Below are 21,134 nucleotides of genomic sequence, written 5' to 3' on the forward strand. Positions count from 1 at the left end.
TTGAATTTGGCTTCTGCTTTTTGTGATATATACAGAACTATTAATTATTTTTTGGTTTTAATCCTGGGCACTGTTGTAAAATATAAGCAATTTAACTCCTTGTCATACAGAAGGGACCAACTATTTGCAATTTAGCATCTGGGCACATTCTGTAAAAATATTTTTTTTATTAATTGATCTCCTTGGTTGAAAGAAAGACTTCGCTACTGTCAGCTGCATCCCAAGGTTAAAATTTTTAATTTAAAATGACAAGTAGACTTGAATGGTCTTCCAATCCAAATGTAATAAAAAAGTCCATAATGGCATGAGTCTCACAGCAAGTTATAGGACATAGTGAAAACCGCCTTTTTTCCCAGTATGACAGAACTGTCTGGTCACTCAAGTACTTTTCTCATAATGGTTCCAGAAAGTGCCAATATGATTATTATGACACTGACAAGAATACACCCTTTCATTGGTGTTTTTTCTTACAACTGTGATATTGAACTGATTTTATAGCTCTGATTAGTGCTGCTGGCATATTGCATTGTGATATGTTGGACCTTCTCTCTGTATTTAATTCTTGCAGGAATTTGTGATTCTTTGTTTCTCTTTTCCTTGATTTAAATTTATGCTTGTTTCGGGGGGGGGGGGGGGGGGAAGACAAAAAAAAACACTATGGAAAAAGACAAAGAGAAAAACTATGAATATTTTTTAAAGTTCATAACATTAATTAGGGAGAGTCATAAAGTAGGTGGACAAACAGATAAACCCAGTATTGACTGCATTAAGGAGATTCATAGAACAGGGAGACAAATACATAGTCAAGGTCTGTTTTCCATTATTTGCCAGTGTAAACATAAAGGATTTCCACTAAAATGAGACACTCAGAATCTGTTATAGCTGACCAAGATTTGGTGTAAAAATCATGGCGTTTGTTATACTTCTAAGCTGCAATAAGAGAACAATACCTTCGGCTGAAAGAATATAAATTCTCTACTGCAATTTTTATAACATAGTCTGATTATGTGCAAGATAATCAGTAAGTAATGGCACAATTGATAAGACGTTCCTTCAAGGATTAGTCTTTAGCAATTTAGGAAGTAGGGATGTTTGTTTAACCAGATGAAGCCTTATTTCGGTTGTCATAAATAAAACTGCATATTAGAACTTACACAGCTCAGGTGCTGAATCACAGGAATATTGTTATTTTAGCATTTGTGATACATTGAAATAAAGGTTCCTACTAGAATACCAGGGGAGAAGTTGTTCATATACCTCAGCAGAACATACATCACTAAACTGTGATTTTTCTGAAACAAGCATAGCAGAACTTCATAACTTCTTGCTGTATTATGAAGCCACAGACAACAATCTTTGGGGACTGTGAAATCAAATTACTTTTGGGAAGTAAAAGAGGGGTGCTGCCCATGCCAAAACACTGAGCTTCAGTTTGAATTCTCATCCTAGGCTATGCAGTCACATTAAAACATCATAATTGTCACCTCAGGCCCAAACATTTATCAATTTATAAAATTAAACCATTAAAAGAAACCAGTTTGCCTAGCAGAGGAGTAATGCTTTGGCCTGAACACAGTAAGGTTAGCTAGAGGGCCAGAGGGCAGAGCCCGAGACTGGCCCCACAGTTAAAGTGCCAGTGCGTTAACTCTCCGTACTGCCATAAACCAACCGCTCCCGGCAAAGGCATTTTCCTGAAAACTGGTGAATATTCACAGGAGAGGTATGGGTGAATTGCCAAGGAAATCTGTTTAAATCCCATATTCATACACATTTTGAAAGGTAAAATCAAAAGGAAATTGTCCTACTGCAGGGGGTAGTGAATATAAAAAAGGAAGTGTAATAATAAAGTCTCACAAGCATAAAGAAACTGTCAGCCCTTTTTGATGCAGAAAGGATGGGAAGCTTCAAGATGCGTAAACACATTAAGGTTAGCATTTTACTCTACCTGAAACTAATTTGGACAGGTTTACTTGTGAGTGAAAGTAGAATGCCTTGTGTTAAGGCATTCTCATTTAACTCATGCTAGTTTCCTGGAGGCTATAATAAACATAACTTTTTGTTTGTTTGCTTGTCTTCTTCTCAGGAGTGAAGACAAGCCCTTAGAAGACAGGATGATGAGGAAATGTGTATGAAAACGGTAATTTGACAGCCTCATATTTTGTAAGGTGTTTTAATTAACTTCATAGAATGAGATTCATCTCACATACCTTCAGACATCTAAAAAGTAATTAACTATGCCTATGCTAGTCGTCTCATTTACCTTTTCCAGAAGAGAGATAGGTGCCTGCATTGCCTTCTAAAACAAGTACCTCAAATCACCCTTGAAGATGTTAGTATCCCTCCACTGCCTGTATATAAGGGCCCCCTAATTACCAGCTTAGATTTATATGACTTAATAGTGCTTAAAATTAAATGAATGGCACCCATTCTTCCTTTGCAAGAGTTTATTTTCCCCAAAACCAAGGCAACCCTGAAATATCAGTATAGTAACACCCTATTTGACTCTTTTTTTTCTTCTGTTAAATAGTACTACTTTGTAATGGTACATACTGGACAAGAGCTTAGCATACTACCAGTCTGCAGGGAATGATGCCATGAACTCTCTGAATTTTGGGGTTTTTGTAAATACACAGATGTTCATTACAAGAGTTTTTCCAAGTATTCATGAAAGTAGAAAAGTATTCTTTCTTAATTCTGATACAAGTTCTTCTGGACAATTGTGTACTATTCACTGCACAGTAAAGTCCGAAAAATTGTATTAAAATTATGTGTCAGTATGATTTAACAGACACAGGACTTGTCTCTGTTGAATCATGGTTGTATTGATGTCAACAGGATTATTGCCATTGACTTCAACAAGACTAGACTTTTGAATCTTGTTCTATCAGACTGTGAGATCTGAGCAGGATGCTCTGATTTAAACTTGACACCAATCAACACCTTAGATGGAAAATCGAGGCTTACCTTGGCTGCATAAGCTGTAACAGGAGCGACTTTTCTGTCCCAGTGAGACTAATAAATACTTCTGTTGCTGATCAGTGAAATTAGTGGGGTTCAGCATACAAGATGCTGCATGACTGAGCCTTAATGTGGCCTGTGTAGGCTCCAGATGGAAAAGCACGGTAAGGATTTCTAACAGGCTCATATGTTGCTGAGGAGCAACTTTTTTCTGACAAGATTTTACAAAGCACAATTTTGTTCAGATAGAATCAGCAAGGCCTCTCATTTGATTCAGAACATGTTTCTTTTGAACAGACCTGATGAGACACAGTATAAATGAAGAAGACGCCAAATCTCAGTCCCACTGATGTCATCATTAGCTCTATTCCCACAAGTCAATGGGACCAGGATTTGACCCAAAGCCAACAGATGAGCAATTATGGGAAAGCGAGCAAAACAGTAGATTTTATCCAAAACAGACTTCACACACACACAGAATTTTGACAAAGGAAATGACAAAACAGGAGCTAGTGTGTAGCTGAAACCCATTTACAGAGGATTTTTGTTTTCATAGCTGATTACTTATAGCTGAATGTTTAGTGTAGCTTTAGGTATCTAATGATAGGTGCCTGAGTTTGGATGTAAAAGTATTAAGCAGTCAAAACCAAATACTGAAAATTCAGATACATAAAAGAGATAAAACTGTATGCTGACTTTTCCCATGGGGGTATAAGTTTTGAAGATCTCATTAATAATAATCATGTCTGGTTTTAAGTTCAGAACAACTTTGCATAGGTAGGTATGTGTAACCTACTTCAGAACGTTAAACTGAGTTATTTTCAAGATAATGAAATCATATGAACACAGATGTTTTTAAACTCCTACTTAATAGATGTAGAACGGACATAATGATCAGTACGTAGAGGCACAGCTATTAAAATGTATCAGAAGTTATGAAATGATGACAAAGGTAACAGATGCACAAAGAAGATTCTAAACCTAAATCATAAAAACATGACTAGCAAAAGAGAGATAAGTTATCAACCAATAATGCTTGCCAATTTGATAATAAAAATGTTTAATAAATCCAGTAAAGCTTTAAAAGATGGAAGCTAAAATAAAAAAAAAATTCTCATCAGATCAGTTTTGTCAGTTGTATTTTGGCTGCAGGTATTCTGGAAAAGATGGTGTCATGTAATCATTCCACATACCTGCAGAACAGGACAGTTGCCTATGGCTAGGATTCAGGAGAAAAAAAAATAACAATAAGGGTAATTATTGCAGATCTTAACATGGCACTGAAATGAAGATTCGGTTCCATTATTTTGTTTGATAGTATTTTCTGCAGAGACATCTCTGCAGAGGTGATAGCAGCCTAACCTGTTCTCTGGAGTGCAGCTTCTGTTGTTGGCTTTTACACTCAGAAGGTACAAAAAGAGAAGGCCACATTGAGGGAAGATGACACTAGCAGTATCAACAGTAGCCACACGCTGAGAGGAGTGTGAGCCTTGTGAGGTCCTCAGCAGGTGGCTGAGGGTGCTTCTGGGCCCCTAGCACCCTTGGGCTGTGTGTGTGAAGGAACCAGTCAGGTCTCACAAGTGGTGCAGGCAAGAGTCGAGCAGTGTTGGCTGTCCCTATGGCCATTCCAAACCATGGGAAGCCACATACAACCAGGCCCACGGATCACTACAAACTGCACAAACAAGGAGCAGCATCAGGTTAGAGTGACATCAGCAGTCTGTAGAGCAGTATGTTGGATGGGTGCATGGGAAGGGCAGCACACTCTGCCAGTTGTCAGACTCTGCTCACCTGCAGGCTTTGGCTGCAGTCCTGAAGGTCACCCCAGGTAGCTGCTGGCTCTACAAACTTACCCAGCATCTTGAGGTCTCCAGGGAATTAGGCAGTGCTTTGAGGTTGCTGGAAGCATGGTGTTAGAGACCAGTTGAGAGCTATGTTCCACAGCAGACAGGAATCAGCTGTCTAGCCAGGCTAGCCTGGGATGAGTAGAGTTGGCTACCCAGAAAAAGCTCCCTATCATGGAAGCTGCTGTCCAGATGGAGGGCTGCAAAGACTTCACCCCCGTCTCCTGCTTAAAGGAGGGTGGAAGCTCCATCTGCACAAGGTGTACTCTGGTGGAGCCACTAAGGCAAGAGGGTGGAAGAGCTAGACAAGGAATTTAGCAGGCTACACTGTGTTAGGGAGGGTAAACAACAGTATTATCCAAGACTTTGCAAGAAGAAATACTAAGGCTCCATGGCAGTGACCTCCAAGGACTACCAGGAAAAGAGCTTCAACAGCAAATAGTATCTTGAGAAGGAGGCACCATGGTCTATGGTGAGCCACAGGAACAAGATAACACTTCACTCCTCTTCCTCACGTGTACCGGCCAGCAACAAATACAAAGCCTTGACAGCTGACAAAAACAATGAGCAAGAACCACTGGGAGAAGCCGCACCAACAGCACACACTAAAAACTGCAAAAGGAAGCAGGCAGTGCTAATAGTGGATGCCTCTCTGCTGAGGGGCACTGAGGCAGCCATCTGCCAGCCTTGTATACAGTCAATGGAAGCTGCCTGCTTATCAGGAGCCAAGATCTGATATGTCACAGAGAGACTGCCACAACTGTTTAAAATCACAGTTTACTAACCGCTACTTCTTTTCCACATGAGCGTCAATGACACAGTAAAGCAAAACCTGAGCAAGATCAAGCCGGACTTCAGAGGTCTGGGGGCACAAGTAATCTTGTCCTCTTTCTTGTCAGTCAGAAATAGGGGTGTAGGCAGCAGTCAACACAACATGCAGATCAACACCTGACTTCATGGTTAGTGTCGTCACCAGGGCTTTGGTTCCTGCAATCACAGGATGAGATCATATCAGAATACAGCCTGTTGGGAGCTGGGATCAACTTATCTAGAAAAGACAGGAGAATCTTTGCTAGCAGATTGGCTAAATTAGTGAATCATGCTTTAATTCATCGAACTTGCAGGGTAGTGTCCTAAGCTGTGACACCTGCACATTCATAGAAAACATATTAGATGAGTACACCTACCAGACTACTGATGATTGCTCCCCAACCCTTTCCAAAGGCAAGAAGCCTACATCCAGCCATCTCAAGCACATGTATACCAGTGCATGTAGTCTGGGGCAACAAACAGGAGGAAATGGAGTTCCAAGGCCAGTTTGAGAGTTATGATGTCATAGGAATAACAGAAACTTTGTGGATGTCATGGTTTAACCCCAGCCAGCAGCTAAGTACCATGCAGCTGCTTGCTCACTCCCCACTCCCCCGGGGGGGGGGGGAGGAGAGTTGGGAAAAAAGATAAAAATCGAAGGTTGAGATAAAAACATTTAATAATTAAAATAAAATTTGAAAACCCAATAGTAACAATTAAATAATTTAAATAGAAGTGAGGGAGAAGGGGAGAAGTATAAAATCCAAAAGGAAGGAGGGAAAAATACGCAAGTGATGAACAATACTCACAACAATTGCTCACCACCCACTAACCAATACCCAGCCAGTCTTCAAACAGCTATCAGCAGGCCCCAGCCAGCTCCTCCCATTTTATATACCGAGCATGATGTTCTGTGGTATGGACTATCCCTTTGGTTAGTTCTGGCTGAGTCCCCTCCCAGTTTCTTGTGCCCTCCAGCCTTCTCACTGTCAAAGACTGAGAAACTGGAAAGTCCTTAACTTAGTATAAACATTACCTAGCAACAACCCAAAAAATCAGTGTCTTATCAACATTGTTCTCATACCAAGTCCAAAACACAGCACTGTGCCAGTTACTAAAGAAAATTAACTCTCTACCAGCTAAAACTAGGACAATGGGAAAGCTCACACAACTGGAAGATTACAATGGGTGGCTGCAAACTTTTTGAAAAATTAGGAAAAGAGGAGGTGGAGTTGTACTTCACAAAAAAGAGAAATTGAGAAATTTGAGTGTATGGAGGTGAGCTGTGGAGAACATGAAAGTTCTCATTAGATGACATTAGATTAAGATTAGATGGATTGTCACCAAGGAGGATGTTGTGTGAAGTATGTGTTACCAACCTCTCAATCAGGATAGTGAGGTCAATTAATTTTTTTTATGGGTGTTCAAGGAAGTTTCAGGCCAACAGAACCTGATCCTCATGGATGACTTCAACCACCCAGACGTTTGTTGTGAAAACAACACAGCAGTGCACAAGCTGTCCATCAGGTTCCTGGATTGCTTTCAGCTACAGATGCTGGACATGCCAACCAGGAACAGCATATTGCTAGATTTACTGCTCACAAACTGAGAAGACTTGACAACATAACTGCCAATGTTAACCTTGGATATAGTGGCCACAACATTGTGGCATCAAGATCCTGTTGAGCACACCAAAGACCAGTAGTAGGACAAAGACCCTGGATTTTGGACAAGCCAACTTCATTGTGGGCAAAGCCCAGGGATTCTGTAGAAAGCAACCACGGAAAGCAAAGGAAGTTGTGAGTACTGTGAGTTATTAAAGAACAGCCTCCTGGAAGCACAAGAACAGAAAAGGAAAGGAAGAAGGCGGAACAAGAAAACATCCTAGCTTAATAATGAGGTTTTGTGTGTGCTAAAAGGCAAAGAATAAGCATACTGTTTATGCAAAGGCAGCCAAATAGCCATCAAGGACTATGAGAACCTTGATTGGGCATGCAGAGATGCAGTCAGGAAGACAAACTCAGCTTGAAATTGGCCAGAGATGTCAAGAACAAGAAAGGGTTCTTTAGGTACGTGAGCAGTAAGCAGAAACACAGGAAAGGCTTAGGCCCATTACTAAACAGGGTAGGGAAACTAGTTACTGATAATGCTAACAAGGCAGATGTTCTCAGTGCCATCTTTGCTTCTGTCTTTACCAGCATAGCTGGACCCTATGTCACAGGATCAAGTAGCTACAATGATACATGTGTCACCACACCAGTAGGGGAGGAATGGCTTATGTGGAATGTCTTGCAAAGGCTCCACCCAGAAAATTCTATGGGCCTGGATGAAATCCACTTCAAGGTGTTAAAAGAAGTGGCTAACAATGTTGCAAGGCCAGTGTCCATAGTATCTGAAGTCTTGGCAATCAGGATATCCCTGGCGGATGGAAAAGGGCAAATGTCATACCCACCTACTAGAAGGGCCCAAGGGAGGACCTAGGAAACTATAGGACCATTAGTCTTACTTCAGTCCCTTGGAAAGTGATGGAATGAGCCCTCCTGGAAAAGCCAAATTGAACATGTGATTGGGGAAAGCAAGCACAGATTTACTAAAGGCAAATCATGCCAGACTAACCTGCTCACCTTCTACTTAACACTTCCTGTTGACGTTGTGAGCGTAGATATTTACCTGAACTTTAGCAGTGCGTTCAACTGTTTCCCACAGCATTCTCCTTGACTAACTGGCAAACAGGTCAGATGGGTGGTCTGTGAGACTGGTAGGAAACTGGCTAGCAAGTTACACTCAGAGGGTGGTGACCAATGTTTTTCTTCTAAGGCTGGCAGCCTGTCCTAAGTGGAGTCTTCCAGGGATCAATAATGGTCCCCATGCTGTTCAACATCTTTCTAAACTATCTGGATGATAGGATTGAAAACACCCTCACCAAGTTTGATGACACCAAACTGAGTTATGAGATGAACACATCAGAAAGGAGAGACATCTTACAGACACAACTGGACAGGTTGCAAGAGTGGCCTAGCAAGAACAGTATGAAGTTTAACAAAGACAACTGCAAAGTTCCACATCCAGGATAGAATAACCAAAGAGCTCAGTACAGGCTAATATCTGTGTGGCCGAGGAGCAGCCTTGCTGAAAGGGATCTGGAGGCCCTGGTGGACAACAAGCTGAACACATCAGCAGTGTACTGCTGCAGCAGCAAAGGCAAACTGGATCCTGGGCTGCATCCACAGGTGCATTACTAGCAGAGACAGAGACATGATCATCCCAGTCAGCATTTGTGAGGCCTACCTGGAGTACTGTGTCTAGTTCAAGACAGATGCAGAGACTAGAGAAGGTCCAAAGGAGAGACATAAATTATCAGAGTGCTGGAGAACCTGACCTATGAGGAAAGGCCAAAGGAGTTAAGTCTTTTCTCCTTGGAGAAGAGAAGGCCTGGGGGAACACGTTACCACACCATTCCAGTATTTAAAGAATGTCTACAAGAAGGACAGAGGCTCTCTTTTCACAAAGAGCCACATCAAGAAGATGAAGGGCAACAGGTACAAGCTGTAAAAGGAATCTTTTACAGTGAAAACAATCGTTCACTGGAATGACTTCCTCAGGGATATGGTAGAGTCTACATCATGGAGGTTCTTATGGCAGTTGGACAGATTGTGCTAGATAATGTCATCTAGGCTCCCTTTCCCATGAAAGGTTGGACCAGATTATCCTTTGAGGGCATTTCCAACCTAAGCTGTTCCATGATTCTAAATTTTCCATTCAGGATATTTTATTACCTCATTACACCCCTATAAGGTGGGTAAAGGTCAATCTGATGTCAGAAAATGAGCAGCCATTTTTTACTTGCTCTTTGCACAAGCATCCATGAGCCTGTGGAACAGAGAACTGTACCTATGGGCTACAGAGGATTTGCTTTCTGTAAGGTCTCTACTATACATTGCATTTGCATTTTCATTAACAGTAATCTTCCACTTTACATGTTTAATTTGAACCAGTCTTAGTCGTAGCTGTCATCAAGGTACAAAAACTGTAGAGTGGTCCAAGAACTGCCTATTCAGGGTACAGTTCCATACTTACCATGACAGCTATGTCTGGAGTATCTATTTCTTTCCTATTAGGTTTAAAATGGGCCTGAACATTTGCAGCTGTTGTAGATTAACCCTTATAAGGAGTTCAGCCCCACACAGCCATTCACTCACTGCCCCCACAATGGGATGGGGGAGAAAATCAAAAGGGCAAAAGTGAGAAAACTTGTGTGTTCAAATAAGGACAGTTTAATAGGTAAAGCAAAAGCTGTGCACACAAAGCAAAATAAGAAATTCATTCTCTACTTCCCATTGGCAGGCAGATGTTACTCCATTTCCAGGAAAGCAGGGTTCCATCATATATCTTGCTTACTTGGGAAGACAGATGCCATAGCACAAAATGTATGTCATCACACCCTTTCATCCTTCTTCTCCCAGCTTTTTTTACAAAACACATCATACGGGCTGTGATATTCATTTGGTCAGTTGGGGTCAGCTCTCAGTTGTGTCTCCTCCCAGATTCTTGTGCACCCCTAGACTACTTGCTAGTAGGGCAGAGTGAGAAACTAAAAAAAGCCTTGATGCTGTGTAAACACCAATCAGCAACAGCTAAAACATCAGTGTGTTATCAACACTACCTTCATCACAATACAACACATAGTACCATACAAGCTACTGTGAAGATAAGTAACTATCCCAGATGAAACCAGAACAGCAATGAATGACTGTAATGCTTGTGATTTAAAAAGGAATGAGTTCCTAACACCACCTAAGTTTTTCTTGTTAAATTAAACCAGAGCAGTCTTAAAGATGTTCTGACTTACAAAGCATAAAAATCAAGTAAGAGCGTAGAATTAATTGTTTATTCTACTGAGCAGATCCTAAATAACTAGCAGTTCCACTGAAAGAAACAACCTGGACTGCTGTGTTTTTAGTTCACAAAAGTTTAACTCATCCAACCACACAAGCCAAAGTTAGTAAGCAATTACATAACATGCAACATGTAAATAAATCCTATATTGAAACCTGAGAATAAAAATAGATGCAGGAATCCAAGGAATCTGTTGTTTTGCTTGAAAAAACAAATCTGCAGTCACCTGTCTGGGTATGAGACAAATCTCATTTAACTTGTTTAGACTTCCATATCAAAGTTTGCCTGGGTAGTTGTAGGATGTCTGCCCATAGCTGTATTGCTTCCTAATATTTAGTACCCTTTCAAGGGAGTTTGACTTTGAAGATACTATCATGGAAAACAAAGCATGCATTTTATTCAGAAACAGAAATATTTTATAGTATGCCTACATGTTTTTACCAAGGTTAAAGAGAGAAAAATCTACTAAAAAGGTAATTAACTCTGTTCATAGCTGGTGGTATTCCTTTGCTTCTTTTCCTTCACTTGCTTTGTATGTTGGACAGTTCTGGCCTAAGAGTTTCAGATATATTTTAAAATTAGTTTTCTGAAGATACTTTATACTTTAGAAAGTAGATGGCACTTCAACAGCAGTCTAGGCAAAGGAAAAAAATGCTGAAAGAGCAGAGATTAATTCTCATTTCAAGAAGTACCCACCCGAGGTCAAGAATAAGGAACATTGGCAAGAAGTCTGCAGATGCCCTGCTTGTTCTGTACCTGTTCTGCAGATAGAAAAGACTACTTTTTCCAGAATTGTTACAGTGGTAGATTGCACAACCAATAAATTAATATTTTCCTGGAAGCTTCAAACTTTCATATGTATGAAATATAGTCTAGGATGTTGTGGTAAAAATATTTTATCAGCATGCCATATTATTAACTGACAGTGAAGCCATAAAAGAATTATAGTCTTCTGGGTAATTTTTGCCAACATAACCACATTTACATCATCATGTCCTCTCTACATGGCCACTGAAAATCATTCTGAAAAATATCTTACAGAATTAAGGAAGTTAGCTATAAGTAGCAGTTGTTACTTGCTGTCCTCTGTAAAACTCTGCATTCATTTATTTCAACATGTGTATATGATGTTTAAGGAAGCCATAATATTTAAAAGATTTTTCTAGAACATAGTTTCAAATATATCATGAAAACAAAAAACTCCACTAAATAGTAACTGAAAAGTGGGAATGTCCATATCCCACTGGCATGAAGCTCCCTTTTAAAGCCTTAAATTAATCTTTCATCCCCAGTTTAAACTGAAATTGTATTGCAACAGTAAGAAGATGTATTCTGTATTTAAAAAAGATTAATAAAGTATTTTGGGGGGTTAAAATACAGTAAATAATATCAGCTTTTGGAAACTACTGAGACATTGGCATATCACAGCTAACCCTAAGATAAACACCCTAGAAAACATGAGGCAAAAAGCATGGTGTACACCTAAAAACTGTGGAAGCCTTTGGTAAGCATTATGAACTGCATGGTTGATCCATATTATGCACCTATGGAACCTTAACATGATATAAGCATGTACTTATCATGGAGAGGTATTGCAGAACTATCAAGCCTATCAAGCTGCCACAAGGCTTTTATCATCCCATACCAGGTTAACCTCAATAAGTAGTTCCCACACCTTGCCCTGGCACAGCCACCAATCCCCACAAGGCTTCCAAAGTTCATCTACTGCCCATGCTGTTCCTTCATCCTCTTCAGGCCAGGCCAATCCACCCTGCTTCTTGCCTTTGCTACATCCTTCTCCTTGTCTTACCTACATCTGAGCACACTCACTACTCCCTCTCTACATCTTCTGAGTCTCCCTCCAGCCAATACCCCTTAGAGCTATTTAACTACTTAGCAGGAGCCAGCCATAGCTGCACATTATCCACGTCAGCCAACCCACCGCACCTGAAGCCACCCCACAGTGGTATATTATCAATGTTAATTAACCTGCCCTCATTTCTCTATAATTCCTCTACAGAGAGAGACCAGCAGTAGTTTTAAGAGACCCTTTGAGAGACAAAAGAATGACATACAGGCCTTAAGCAAAGTGCCTAGAGGCATTATACCTTTGGTAAGTGATTTTTTTTTTTTAACATTTAGCTGAATTATTGTTATGGAGTTTGGGGTCAACATATTACTGTAAGATGCTATATCTGGGAAAATCTCTTATATACAGGTCTATCTACCACCTTCCTGAAATTTTGCTACTTCAGAATGGCTACTACTACAATTTTTCTACTTCAGAATAACTAATGTAAAGGAAAGACAAAAAGTTAATTGAGACAAAATAAAAACAAATCTATGAGTAACAGTCAAGGGTGAGCCATCGTGTACAGGGAATAAAATATTGTCTTCACTCACACTTGCAGTAAGTTTTGACTTTCAGGCTTCACTGAGATTAGTTTGGGTCTTATGTTAACAATTACTGTCATTTGTAATATTAACATAACTAAGAGGATCCTGTTTGTCATTCTCTGTGCCCTTGGCAAACTTTTAAACAAACACAGAAATTAATTTTCATAACAGTTGCAGCAAAACTAACAGGAAAGTTGCTATTCCTCTTGCCAACCCTTCCAAAAGCCAAGCAAATAAACATATTTTAGCTGTTTATCTTTTTACCTCAACTTCTCACATCATTTAAAAAGTTTATTGACTTTAATAATCCTACTGTTATTTACTATTGTATAATGTATGCCCCACTCCACATAGAATATGATACATAACACAAATTTCTAACATTTTAAAGTGGGCAAAGGTTCATTGTTCTGAAAATGTTTGTACTAATATATGTGATGATGATGATAATGACAGTGATGAAGATATTAGCTCCTGTAATCCTGATACTTCCCACATTTTCTGGTGGAGTTTCTAAAAGTTATTGCATTGAAGCTGTCAGGTTGCACTTCTGAGCACTGCTATAGAAGGATTGTTATGGAAATCTGTGGGGTTTGAGAGATTTTTTTTTTCTTTCCTTTCTTGTTAAAACTTTTAGATGTGCAAGCTTTTCTTTGCAGTGAATGAGTTAAAGAAGGGATGGTTCTTTACAAACACTGTAGTATTGCCTGAACTAAAAGTACAGACAAAAGGCATGTTTAGAAGTATAACTGATATGAGTAAAAATAGAAAAACCTGCCTTCTGATTGTGTTGTGAAGTCCTCACAAGGTAAAAAATCTGTTTTAGACCCAAAACTCCAGACCTGTAAACACCTGGACAGACAGAAAAACATTTGGAATACTTGGACAATATGAAATACCTAACTGTAAATGAACCACTGTTAATATTTGATGACACTAGCTGTAACAGTAATGCTGGTTATTTTTGACTTGCACAACACTGTGATACTACCATAATAATGTCAACTAGAAAACACAAAAGGAAATGAAGCATTTCTATAGCAGACTTCATACTGAGTTCCTAGGAGCTGCCACATCTTTCTAAACATATGGGGCTGAAACCAAGTCTCTTGGGTATTCCAGATACATTGGCTTGATATAAAAATCTTAGAACGCTTTAGTATTTTATACACTGATGACTGGCCCCTAGCCACGCCATTTATGAAGCTTGTAATGAAATGACTGAAAGACTATACTTACACCTGCATTTCATCTAGCCTAAGTAAATTTCAGATGCTCTGATTTGAAATTCTTTTCCACTGTTTTCAAGAGAAGTGGGCAAGGCTGGTTTTATTTATGTATTTTATTTTGATATATGACATGCTGTGGAACAATCATATTTTTTTTCCTCTGGGCTTTAAAAAACTGGAGTGAAAATACCACATATCTGTTCATATGAAAGAAGGAAACTGTTGTATATGATTTCTTACATAGTTGTCAGTATTATGATGGTAAAAGGATCAGAAAGAATTGCAATGAGATGTAAATCAGAGTAAACTTCAGCAGAAAATATACCAAAATATTGCAAACATAGGCTTTTAATATTTGAAGACTGTATCTGTATTTATTTTGCCTATTAAGTAAAGCCTGCCATTCATCCATCCCTTTCAATTTATCTTCTTTTTATTGGTCATCTTTGAGCTTAGTAGCTATTCTTTTTACACGTACCTTTAATAAGCATTTACAATTGACAATGATTTGCTTCTTAGTTTCATATTTCATTGAGTTTTAAGTGGTTTCACCCTTCTTTCCTCATGTGCTATGTAAAGATGAAGCAGCAAATAAAAGACTTTGTGTTGACAATTATTTTTTTAATTTTGTACGTGAGTCGCTGTACTTGTATAGATCACAAATTTCATCTTCAATTTGACTTCCACATCATTTAGACACTAAATAAAGTGACACATTGTTTATTAAGGATTGCATGAGGTCTTGTAAATGTTCCACAGTAAACCATTCACTCTATCTAGGCTGAAATGTTGTCAAATCTTGCCAAAGTACCCAAAAATCTGAAGTTTTTTTAATTTTAGTCCCTATTAAATATTTCAGTAAAATGCAAATAAAATAAATTCTCCTTTTTATAATTATAATACAACAAAAGAAAGAATCCTAAAGCTTTCAAATGAAAATGTTTCATCCTGATTAATAGCAAAAAAGGCTTTTCTTTCCTACTCTCATCTCTCCTTTCCCTTCTCTACCATCACAAGAGTTAAATTTGCTATATCTTAATGTTTATTTTTTTGCACAAATGATGAGTCCTCCACTTTCTTCTTAGATAATTGCTTTTTCAGGGGTAGGTGCATAGAACTTAAAGGTAAAGGGTTCACAATGATTTCTTGTTTAACATGCTGTATATCACAAACTGACTTTTTTTCTAACCTGTTTCTTCCCGTAATTTGTATTTGATAAAAAGCTTATCTTTCAAATGGTTGTATAGTTTCAGTATGATGACACAGCAAAAATATTTATTCATTCTTTTGATATTTTAATGCAATGGTTTTGTTAAAAAACCACAATATAAACATGTAAATCAAAGCACCTCTTCATTTTCTTTTTGATAAACTTAACTGACTAAACTCTTCTCAAAGTAAATATTTTTTTTTTTCTGCTCTCCAGGAATAATTTTTACAGCCTTTCAAAGCTTTAAACAGTTCTTTCAAGAAGAACCTCCACAAAACTTTACTCATTATCTTTCAGATTACACATGGCAAACAACACTGAGAGACACATTGTACTGCTCACAGAAGTAGTACTCCTACCATTTATACATCCAACGAGCATACTGGTCTTTCTGCCTTTGAGAAGTCATCTGAGTGGCCTCTGTACTAAAATTCTTGTCATTTTCAAAGTAAGAACTTTCCCTGTTCAGTGGGAATGTCTTCCTAGATTCTGAATAAACATAATTATTGAAAATGAGTGTTCTTAGACATATATACACATATACTGTGCCCAGTTTAACAAATTCTTACAATAACTCTGTATAGCTGCCTTATGCTCAGCATAATTTACCACTTCACTCATGTAATTTACGCATTTTAGAATTAATTATATCTTTATTTCAAGTGAAAGCAAAACAAAACATGAGTTTCGAAACTTGTGGAGTGCCACTTCCAATATGGCCCTTTAATGATGATCTCCCACTGACAGCCATTTTTAGCTTAGTTCTTACTCTGTTGAGATTGAACCTTGCACAGTGCCTGGTGGTCTTTTCTCGCTCAGAAATCTATGGCTTTCTGAAAACTGTGGTTGACTTCTTTTTTCTGAAGGACTTTGGGGAACAAAAGCACTCTCCTCAACACATTCCTAACACATGTCATTTTTAATAAAGAAAACTTGTAGTCAAATCACACATCCCATAACCTTCAGCCAGACAGATGTTGGGGTCTGAAGGAATTCTTCATCCTTCTGCACAGAAGTGGTCAGACCTGTTCTTCATGTGTTTCACTTTCTTCCGCTTCTTCTTTATCTAAAATGAAGAACTATATCAATTATTCTGGGGTGCTGAAAGGGATGCCTAATCTTAACCAAGGTCACCAAGCTCAATTTAAGAGTAGTGGAACAGATATAAGACCCTGGGGGGAGGAGGAATTAAATGATCAGATCATCCTTTCTGATCTCAAGCTCTATGGCATTTTTCATGTACCTGGTTCTGACTAGCATGTGGGAGAAAGAAGGCAATTCATCTTTCTGGTTAGAAAAGGACTCATGACAACCTCCTTTTGTTTTTTATTTGTGTCATCTAAATTTTCAATTTGTTTCCTCATCTTGCTATATGCTCATGTCTGCGCTGCTCCTGCTTGGTTTTTGGCAGCCAATTTGGGGCTGCGTTTCTTAGAAGTACATAAAACTAACATTGTTATGTGGCTCTTCTGACAGGCAAAGCACTCGTGCAAAGCAAAATGAATGGGATGTCAGTTTTCCTTATCATGGGATCTCCATTTAGTGACCCAGATGAGAACCTAGAGAACTTGTCACAGAGGCGAGACAGACCAGATATGGCTTTAAATGGGGCTCCAAATCTCATATAGTTTTGAAGCTACTGCTAGAACACTGAATTTGTCATAAAAGACTTGTCAGTTCAGAGTTCATTAAGGTAAAAGATGAGAGTGTTTTATCTGGACACTCTTGAGCCCTCCTATGGTAGGAGCAGAGACTAGTTACAGCCCTTGAATGGAAAAAAAAATAATCTGCTTTTGCAGTGTTTTCTTCCAGCTTTCCTTTGGATTGAATCTCTGTGGAATAGCTCCTCCTGGCATATAAGTATTTCTTTTTCTTGTTTGTCTTTTTCGGCTTCTTTGTTAAACTTGGAGGTGTGTTTGCGATGTCAATTCAAAGTCCCTTGAGATTTGGCTGAGACTTGAGGTGAGGTGTTAAACTTCACAAGCCTGAATTGGAATGCTTAAGGTGAGAGACAGGGTTTTAATCAGTTGCTCTGTGGCTGCCACACTAGAAACTTTGTGACCTCAGCTGAGTTTTCTTTTACTCAGAGTCCAAAATCAATAGAAGTATTCATGACTAGAGAAATGACTTGTGTTTACCTTTGGCCCCAAAGTTGGGAAGCATCAAAAAGTGTATTTCTCAGATGTGCAGTTTACAAACTGTGCCTCTGAAACTCTGAATTCTACTATTTTGAATTCCATGTTTTGTAAATAATTCAGAACTGCAGTACCATCCTTGACAGAACAGTTAATCTTTCTGCTTCGCAGTCATATTTTCTTCACATCACAAAGGTTTGGTCTTGTACTAAGTTTACTTATACATCTTAACATTTTTGGCAGATAGTTAAAATTATTATTATAAACTATTATTACTATTATTATCATCATTGTTATCATTATTATATTTTTCATTATTATTATTAATATTTAGTAGTATTAGTAGTATTATAATATAAAAGCTTCCAGGATTTGGGTGGGCTGACCTATAATCTTCCAAAGATTTTATTTTAACATGCTTATTGTAATATTTAAATTATTCATATAAGTTGATATAAGATATAAAAATATAACTATAATAGAAAATAATAAGTATAACTAATGATATTTATATGATTATAAAATGAAACAATGAAAATTATAATAAAATATAAAATTGTACAGATGCTGGAAAACAAAGCAGTTCAAATTTACTAGACAACTTTTTTTTTTTTTTTAAATAGCATCCTGCTTAACACAGTCATTGAATTCTTCATAGTATCGTGTAAAACACATACTGATATCAAAGCTATTTGGAGAACTAGTTGGTTATGCTAAAACCACTAATCGGTCATATATGCACTGTAAGCATTTATGTTTTCCTTATGCCATCTGTGTATCTGTGTGCAGCCCAGTAAAGTATTCAATACGGTGTACGAATAAACCATTCAGATTGTGCCCCACATGATGCTGTTGCAATGACCTGAGGTGTATGTGACAGTGACATTTGGAGTCTTTCACTCAGCATCTGTGTACATGATTATCAATAGTTTTGAAGCAGAAGGAAATGAGCTATGAATAAAAATAACACTACACACCTCCTGACAAGTATTCTAGTCCTGCAATTCTATCTCCTTTCATGATGAAAAAGAGCTTATGAACAGTAGTATGATTGTCAGATTCTCCAGGTCTGTTCACATCTTTCTTTTAACTAGCAAAGTATGCTTTAGATACGTATCAGTAAGGAAAAAAGAAACCCACCTACTTCAGCATTTTCACAGCCTAATAATGTGAATTAAAAAGATATGCACCACTTATTATATAGCAAATCTATGGAACTCACTGCTTTAGAAGCTAGACTGTGGAAGAAAGGGAATAAGATGATATAGGCACAATGCTGTGCAGATCTGTTGTCAGAAAATAATTTCCCACAGAAAATTAATCAATGTCCAGCAATATTTCTTCAAGTAGCTACCACTAAGGAACACCAAATATAACAGCTGATCATTTGAGTTTGATCCAGTATAACAAGATTAAAGGCCAAGTGAAAAGTACCCCACTTATGTACAAACCATCAGCTGTACAAATATAAGATGAGAAACAACTGGCCAAATGGGGATGATCTGGGAATTATAGCGGATTGCTAACTGAGCATGAATCAACTGTGTGATATTGTTACAAAGAAAGTAAATATCAAACTGCTATGTACAAGCAGAGCACCCTCTGCAAAATGCATCCAGTAATCCTCCTGCTCACTCAGCACTGACCGAGCCTTGTTTGAAGTTCCAATGGCCAACAATGTGCCCAGCAAGACAGAGGTAGCACAACTGGAGAGGCAAGTGTAAGAATTGAAACCGATTTGTAACAGAAAGGACAGTGAAGAATTAGGATAGATTTCCTAAGCATCTTGTAAACTTTGGAAACTTTCGTGTTTGGAAACATTTAAGATCAGACTTAGGAAGTATCAATCAGGAATGACATACTGGTAACTAATCCTGCTTTGGAATGAGGAATGGAATGGATGAGTTCTCCAAGTTTCTTCTAGCAACATTTTCTGTGACTAATCAGTCCCTTAATGTCCCCTTTTCCTAGATAGGTAAAGAAAATGAGTATATAATATCTCATTAGATTTATAGTTAGACAAGAAAATTATGATTTCTTCAAAAGAGCTTTGGTAAGACTCTTGAATGTAAAAGCTTTTATTTCATTCTGAATCAAAGCAAGCTTTATTCTTCCTTTGATCTGAAAAGAAGTATGCTTTCCAAAATAAGGTTCCTCACGAGGCAAACTGAATTTTTCTCAAGTTGATTTAGTTTAAGTAAAAATAAACATACAAAGAAAACCTAAAGTAATGTAAATTATTTTATCTCTGAGGAACAGAAAGCTACTCATAAGCCTCTGTCATGCCTTTTAGTGAACACCAGGAAAAGTTCACTTTCACAAAGTTTGCAGGCATTTTCTTTGATTAGCCACAAAAACTATGTAAGTACAACCTTGCAGGATGATTTAGTGTGACTGATGGAAGTGTTTATCTACTTCACGCAATTTAGCAATCAATGGAAGCAGGACAAAGATCAAGGTGGCCTTTCTGACCAGCTTTCCTTTATAATTTGTCAGCCAGCCCTTGTTTCTGTAATAGCTGAAACTGTAAAGACTTTTTATTTTTGTTTTCAGAAAGTCCAGTGGGAACAGATGATTTAAAATATAAGTTCTAGTTTGTGCAGACATGATCACTGACTCCCTAACTATTTTTTGCTAATGTGAAGTTCCTGTAAGAAATTTTATTTTCCAAGTCATGTCCTTCATTGAATATTTGTGGAAGTTATGCTTATAGAGAAGGGAAGATATGATTAAATATTCTTTTTTTTTCTTTTTGGGTACCGGGAAAACCACTGTAAAAGTCAATTTTGTATATCAATTCTAACATGAAAGTCAATGGAGAGAACACCTCAAGATACCATTTCCTACAGCACATTTCTAGGCCTGTTGGATGGCTTGGAAAGGTGTAAACATTAGTCAGAGACAATCAAGACTTTAAATCAAAACTGTATGTCTTTCTAAAAGATATATTGTCCTTTAAGCAGAAGATATGAACTTGATGCATGAATTATTGGTTCAGATTTTATGGCCTGTTACACAGGTGGTTGGAATAGATAATCATAATGGTTCTTTCCATCCATACAGTATATGAATCTGAATTCTGAGTGAGCACATTGAGAGGCAAAGAATAACTCAATGAAAGTAAATAATCTTAAAGAACCCCAAACAACTAAAATAATGAAAACAAAATCCCTATAAACCATAACACCAAGAAATGGCCCTTACTTTTTTACTGTTTTTAAGAGGTTAACAAAACCCCAGGTGATACTTTCCATTTCCCCGATTCTCTACGTAACTCCCTATCAAGCAAAACAATAATAAAAAAGTTAGGATCTACAACTTCGAGACGTGGCATTACATTTCCTTCTTTCTTACCCACCACTGTGACAATTGGTGTGTTGGTCAGCTTAGTAGGATTTGCATGCTAAAATAAAGACAAGTTCAAATCTGGAAATTGTCTTCTGGCTGAATGATACTGACTCAGTAATAAGAAAGCAAATAACAAACTTGCTGGTGGTACAAGAATCAAGAAATAATTTATTAATGTTCCCATCACTGGTTTTGCTCTACTGGTCACGGTAAAAATTTGCTGTACTCATTAAGGTAGCAAATATAAATTGAGAGCACACAGGGAGCAGAAACACAGAGTAAGAAGTGGCCGTTACAGTCACAATGA

General features: G+C 38.0%; 1 long non-coding RNA gene across 1 annotated transcript; it reads left to right on the plus strand.

The window, feature by feature from the left end:
* Positions 1-809: 809 nt before the first annotated feature.
* LOC119142690 lies at positions 810-19,401 on the plus strand. Its single transcript, XR_005102388.1, has 3 exons — positions 810-830; positions 6,713-6,716; positions 19,385-19,401. It is a non-coding gene; the product is annotated as an uncharacterized LOC119142690 (long non-coding RNA).
* Positions 19,402-21,134: the final 1,733 nt, after the last annotated feature.

Source organism: Falco rusticolus, chromosome 2 (genome assembly GCF_015220075.1).
Source record: "Falco rusticolus isolate bFalRus1 chromosome 2, bFalRus1.pri, whole genome shotgun sequence".
Lineage (NCBI taxonomy): Eukaryota > Metazoa > Chordata > Aves > Falconiformes > Falconidae > Falco > Falco rusticolus.